The following is a 6,865-nucleotide window of genomic DNA, read 5'->3' as shown; positions in this document are numbered from 1 at the left end:
CGAGAGGCAGACAGAGAGGGAGCGAGAGGCAGACAGAGAGGGAGCGAGAGGCAGACAGAGAGGGAGCGAGAGGCAGACAGAGAGGGAGCGAGAGGCAGACAGAGAGGGAGCGAGAGGCAGACAGAGAGGGAGCGAGAGGCAGACAGAGAGGGAGCGAGAGGCAGACAGAGAGGGAGCGAGAGGCAGACAGAGAGGGAGCGAGAGGCAGACAGAGAGGGAGCGAGAGGCAGACAGAGAGGGAGCGAGAGGCAGACAGAGAGGGAGCGAGAGGCAGACAGAGAGGGAGCGAGAGGCAGACAGAGAGGGAGCGAGAGGCAGACAGAGAGGGAGCGAGAGGCAGACAGAGAGGGAGCGAGAGGCAGACAGAGAGGGAGCGAGAGGCAGACAGAGAGGGAGCGAGAGGCAGACAGAGAGGGAGCGAGAGGCAGACAGAGAGGGAGCGAGAGGCAGACAGAGAGGGAGCGAGAGGCAGACAGAGAGGGAGCGAGAGGCAGACAGAGAGGGAGCGAGAGGCAGACAGAGAGGGAGCGAGAGGCAGACAGAGAGGGAGCGAGAGGCAGACAGAGAGGGAGCGAGAGGCAGACAGAGAGGGAGCGAGAGGCAGACAGAGAGGGAGCGAGAGGCAGACAGAGAGGGAGCGAGAGGCAGACAGAGAGGGAGCGAGAGGCAGACAGAGAGGGAGCGAGAGGCAGACAGAGAGGGAGCGAGAGGCAGACAGAGAGGGAGCGAGAGGCAGACAGAGAGGGAGCGAGAGGCAGACAGAGAGGGAGCGAGAGGCAGACAGAGAGGGAGCGAGAGGCAGACAGAGAGGGAGCGAGAGGCAGACAGAGAGGGAGCGAGAGGCAGACAGAGAGGGAGCGAGAGGCAGACAGAGAGGGAGCGAGAGGCAGACAGAGAGGGAGCGAGAGGCAGACAGAGAGGGAGCGAGAGGCAGACAGAGAGGGAGCGAGAGGCAGACAGAGAGGGAGCGAGAGGCAGACAGAGAGGGAGCGAGAGGCAGACAGAGAGGGAGCGAGAGGCAGACAGAGAGGGAGCGAGAGGCAGACAGAGAGGGAGCGAGAGGCAGACAGAGAGGGAGCGAGAGGCAGACAGAGAGGGAGCGAGAGGCAGACAGAGAGGGAGCGAGAGGCAGACAGAGAGGGAGCGAGAGGCAGACAGAGAGGGAGCGAGAGGCAGACAGAGAGGGAGCGAGAGGCAGACAGAGAGGGAGCGAGAGGCAGACAGAGAGGGAGCGAGAGACAGACAGAGAGGGAGCGAGAGACAGACAGAGAGGGAGCGAGAGACAGACAGAGAGGGAGCGAGAGACAGACAGACAGAGAGGGAGCGAGAGACAGACAGACAGACAGAGAGGGAGCGAGAGACAGACAGACAGACAGAGAGGGAGCGAGAGACAGACAGACAGAGAGGGAGCGAGAGACAGACAGACAGAGAGGGAGCGAGAGACAGACAGACAGAGAGGGAGCGAGAGACACAGACAGAGAGGGAGCGAGAGACAGACAGACAGAGAGGGAGCGAGAGACAGACAGACAGGGAGGGAGCGAGAGACAGACAGACAGAGAGGGAGCGAGAGACAGACAGACAGAGAGGGAGCGAGAGACAGACAGACAGAGAGGGAGCGAGAGACAGACAGAGAGGGAGCGAGAGACAGACAGACAGAGAGGGAGCGAGAGACAGACAGACAGAGAGGGAGCGAGAGACAGACAGACAGAGAGAGGGAGCGAGAGACACCGAGCCCCACACACACACAGACCAGACACACACACACACACACGCGACATGCTCGCAGCCAGCGCCAGACAGACAGAGGCATGCACACACAGACATGCACAGATTAATCATCATCATCATAGGCAGTCCCTCGGAATCGAGGAAGACTTGCCTCCACTCTAAAAGTGAGTTCTCAGGTGGCTGAACAGTCCAATACAGAAATTACAGTCTCTGTCACAGGTGGGACAGACAGTGGTTGAGGGAAGGGGAGGGTGGGGAGTCTGGCGCATGCCCCTTCCGCTGTCTGGGCTTGCTTTCTGCTCCTTCTCAGCGATGGTACTTCTGGAACAGACACTCACACACAGAACGAGCGAGAGAGCGAGACCGAGCGAGACCGAGCGAGAGACCGATCTATTCGTCTAACATCTGTTATGGAGAAGTTACTGGAATATTTTGTAGAGAACCAGTGACTGACCATTTGAACATATCTGCTGATCAGGGTTGTAATGGGTAAATCACGTCTGAAGAACATAGCTGAGATATTTGAGGGGGCAACTGATATGTCAGACCAGGGAGTGTCTACGGACATAGTTTATACGGACTTCCAGAAGACATTCGACTCGGTTCCACACAAGAGGCTGGAACTTGCGGCATCCTATGGCAATGGGATGGGAGTGGTTCGGAAGTTGGAGACAAGAGTTGGGATAATGGGGGATACTTGAACCGGTCGGCTGGGAGCTGCGGTGTGCCCCGGGGATCCAGACTGCAGCCTCAACTATTCACAGTCTTTTTTCAGGACTTCGATGAAGGAAGAGAGCGCTAAATATTCAGGTTTGCCGACGACACAAAGTTGGGAGGCACAGAAAGTTGCAATAGATTGGTTAAGCGAGGGGGTTCAAGGTGAGAAAGTGCAAGGTCAGCCATTGTGGAATGAAGGGAGAGGAGCCAGGGTATTTTCTAAATGGTGACCAGCTAGGAACATCAACCTCGGACATGACAATGCACACCCAGCCCAGTCGACCGGCCTCACCAACATCTGGGGATCTGTGCCAAAATTGGCAGAGCTGACCCACAGACGAGTCAAGCCTGACATAGTCATACCTTTCAGCCAATGGTCACCATCACCATCCCTGGGTACGTCATAAGAAACAGGAGTCGGCCATTCGGCCCCTCGAGCCTGCTCCGCCATTTAATACGGTCATGGCTGATCCGATCATGGACTCAGCTCCACTTCCCCGCCCGCTCCCCATAACCCTTCACTCCCTTATCGCTCAAAAATCTGTCTATCTCCGCCTTAAATATATTCAATGACCCAGCCTCCACAGCTCTCTGGGGCAGAGAATTCCACAGATTTACAACCCTCAGAGAAGAAATTCCTCCTCATCTCAGTTTTAAATGGGCGGCCCCTTATTCTAAGACCATGCCCCCTAGTTCTAGTCTCCCCCATCAGTGGGAACATCCTCTCTGCATCCACCTTGTCGAGCCCCCTCATAATCTTACACGTTTCGATAAGATCACCTCTCATTCTTCTGAATTCCAATGAGTAGAGGCCCAACCTCCTCAACCTTTCCTCATAAGTCAACCCCCTCATCTCCGGAATCAACCGAGTGAACCTTCTCTGAACTGTCTCCAAAGCAAGTATATCCTTTCGTAAATACGGAGACCAAAACTGCACGCAGTACTCCAGGTGTGGCCTCACCAATACCCTGTATAACTGGAGCAAGACTTCTCTGCTTTTATACTCCATCCCCTTTGCAATAAAGGCCAAGATACCATTGGCCTTCCTGATCACTTGCTGTACCTGCAGACTAACCTTTTGTGTTTGATGCACAAGTAACCCCCAGGTCCCGCTGTACTGCGGCACTTTGCAATCTTTCTCCATTTAAATAATAACTTGCTCTTTGATTTTTTTTCTGCCAAGTGCATAACCTCACACTTTCCCGCATTATACTCCCTCTGACAACTATTTGCCCACTCACTGAGCCTGTCTGTGTCCTTTTGCAGATTTTGTGTCCTCCTCACACATTGCTTTTCCTCCCATCTTTGTATCGTCAACAAACTTGGCTACGTTACACTCGGTCCCTTCTTCCAAGTCGTTAATATAGCTTGTAAATGACTTGTCCCATTGGCAGGACAGACCCACCAGAGGTGGCAGCACAGTGGTATAGGGGAAGGAGGGAGTGGCCCTGGGAGGCCTCAACATTGACTCCAGACCCCATGAAGTCTCATGGCTTCAGGTCAAGCATGGGCAAGGAAACCTCCTGCTGATTCCCACCTACCGCCCTCCCTCAGCTGATGAGTCAGTATCCTCCATGTTGAACACCACTTGGAAGAAGCACTGAGATTAGCAAGGGCACAGAATGTACTCTGGGTGGGGGGCTTCAATGACCACCAAGAGTGGCTCGGTAGCACCACGACTGACCGAGCCGGCAGAGCCCTGAAGGACATAGCTGCCAGACTGGGCCTGCAGCAGGTGGTGAGAACCCCCATGGTGGAAAAACCGACTAGACTTCGTCCTCACCAATCCACCTGTCGCAGATGTATCTGTCCATGACGGCATTGGCCGCAGTGACCACCGCACAGTCACTGCGGAGACAAAGTCCCGTCTTCACACTGAGGACCCCCTCCATCGTGTTGTGTGGCACTACCACCGTGCTGAATGGGATAGATAGATAGAACAGATCTCGCGGCTCAACACTGGGCACCCATGGGGCGCTGTGGGCCATCAGCGTCGAGTGGGTGATCCGTACCGGCCTCCTCCCAAGGTCCCCACTATCACAGAAGCCAGTCTTCAGCCAATCCGATTCACTCCACGTGATATCAAGAAACGGCTGAGCGCACTGGATACAGCAAAGGCCGTGGGGCCCAGACAACATCCCGGCTGTCGTGCTGAAGACTTGTGCTCCAGAACTAGCCGTGCCTCTCGCCAAGCTGTTCCAGTCCAGCTACAACACTGGCATCTACCCGACAATGTGGAAAACTGCCCAGGTATGTCCTGTCCACAAAAAGCCGGACACATCCAATCCGGCCAATTACCACCCCATCAGTCTACTCTCAATCATCAGCAAAGTGATGGAAGGGGTCGTCGACAGGGCTATCAAGCGGCACTTACTCACCAATAACCTGCTCAGTTTGGGTTTTACCAGAACCACTCCGCTCCAGACCTCACTACAGCCTCGGTCCAAACATGGACACAAGAGCTGAATTCCAGAGACGAGGCGAGAGAGACTGCCCTCGACATCAAGGCAGCATTTGACCGAGTGTGGCATCAAGGGGCCCCAGAGTAAAACTGAAGTCAATGGGAATCAGGGGAAAACTCTCCACTGGCTGGAGTCATACCCAGCACACAGGGAGATGGTTGTGGTGGTTGGAGGTCAGTCCCGACAGCCCCAGGACATCGCTGCAGGAGTTCCTCAGGGCAGTGTCCTCGGCCAAGCACCCTCAGCTGCTTCATCGATGACCTTCCCTCCATCATAAGGTCAGAAGTGGGGATGTTCGCTGATGACTGCACAATGTTCAGTTCCATTCACAACTCCCCAGATAATGGAGCAGTCCGTGCCCACATACAGCAAGACCTGGACAACATTCAGGCTTGGGCTGGTAAGTGGCAAGTAACATTCGCACCACACAAGTGCCAGGCAATGACCATCTCCAACAAGCGAGAGTCTAACCACCGCCACTTGACATTCAACGGTATTACCATCACCGAATCCCCCACCATCAACATCCTGGGGGGTCAGCATTGACCAGAAGCTGAACTGGACCAGCCACAAGAGCGGGTCAGAGGCTGGGTATTCTGTGTCGAGTGTCTCACCTCCCGACTCCCCAAAGCTTTCCCACCGTCTACAAGACACAAGTCAGGAGTGTGATGGAACACTCCCCACTTTGCCTGGATGAGTTGCAGCTCCAACAACACTCGAGAAGCTCGACACCATCCAGGACAAAGCAGGCCGCTCGATCGACACGTTACCCACCACCTTCAACACTCACTCCCTCCACCACCTCCAACACTCACTCCCTCCACCACCTTCAACACTCACTCCCTCCACCACCGGCGCCCCCTGGCTGCAGTGTGTACCGTCTACAAGATGCACCGCGGCAACTCGCCAAGGCTTCTTCGGCAGCACCTCCCAAACCCGCGACCTCTACCCGCCCAGAAGGACAAGGGCAGCAGGTGCATGGGAACACCACCACCTCCACGTTCCCCTCCCAGTCACACACCATCCCTCGACTGGGAAATATATCGGCCGTTCCTTCCTCGTCGCTGGGTCACAATCCTGGAACTCCCTCCCTAACAGCACTGTGGGAGCACCTTCACCACACGGACTGCAGCGGTTCAAGAAGGCGGCTCACCACCACCTTCTCAAGGGGCAGTTAGGGGACGGGCAATAAATGCCGGCCTTGCCAGCGACGCCCACATCCCAGGAACAAATATATATATATATATATATATATCTTTTTTAAAAATGATTTGGAGATCCAAGTATAGAAATCACAAAGCTAGCGGACAGGTATAAAATGCAACGTAAAAAAGCTTGATGGAATATTGGCCTTTATGAGGGGCTGGAAGTTATATAAACCTGTGGGCATTCCGTTCTGGGCACCACACCTCACGAAGGGTATACTGGTCTCGGAGTGAGTGTGGTAACGGAGTCACCAGAACCAGCCTGGGGCTGAAGGGGCTAAATCACCAGGGCAGTTTGCACAAGTTGGGCTTGTATTCCATCGAGTATAGAAGGTGAAAGGGTCATCGAATCGAGGCGTTTCACGGTGATGAAGTGAGGGACTCCAGTTACGCGGATAGGCTGGAGAAGTCGAGGGTGTTCTCCTTGGAGCAGAGCGAGAGGGGAGATCTGACAGAGGTGTTCAAACTCAGGAGGGGGGGGGGGGGTCGGGACAGAGTAGGTCAGAGAGAGAAACTGCTCCCATTGGCGGAAGGGTCGAGAATCAGAGGGCGCGGATTTCAGGCGACAGAACCAAGGGCGGCTGGAGGAAAAACGTTTTGACGCAGCGAGTGTTTGGGACCCGGAAGGCACGGCCTGAAGGGGCAGCGGAGGCAGACTCAATCGCGGCTTTCAAAGGGGAGTTGGATAAGTACCCGAGGGAAAATAAATTACAGGGCTACGGGGAAAGGACGGGGGAGTGGGACTAGCTGAAG

The sequence above is a fragment of the Pristiophorus japonicus genome, chromosome 23 (genome assembly GCF_044704955.1).
Source record: "Pristiophorus japonicus isolate sPriJap1 chromosome 23, sPriJap1.hap1, whole genome shotgun sequence".
Lineage (NCBI taxonomy): Eukaryota > Metazoa > Chordata > Chondrichthyes > Pristiophoridae > Pristiophorus > Pristiophorus japonicus.
This window is presented reverse-complemented; position numbering follows the sequence as displayed.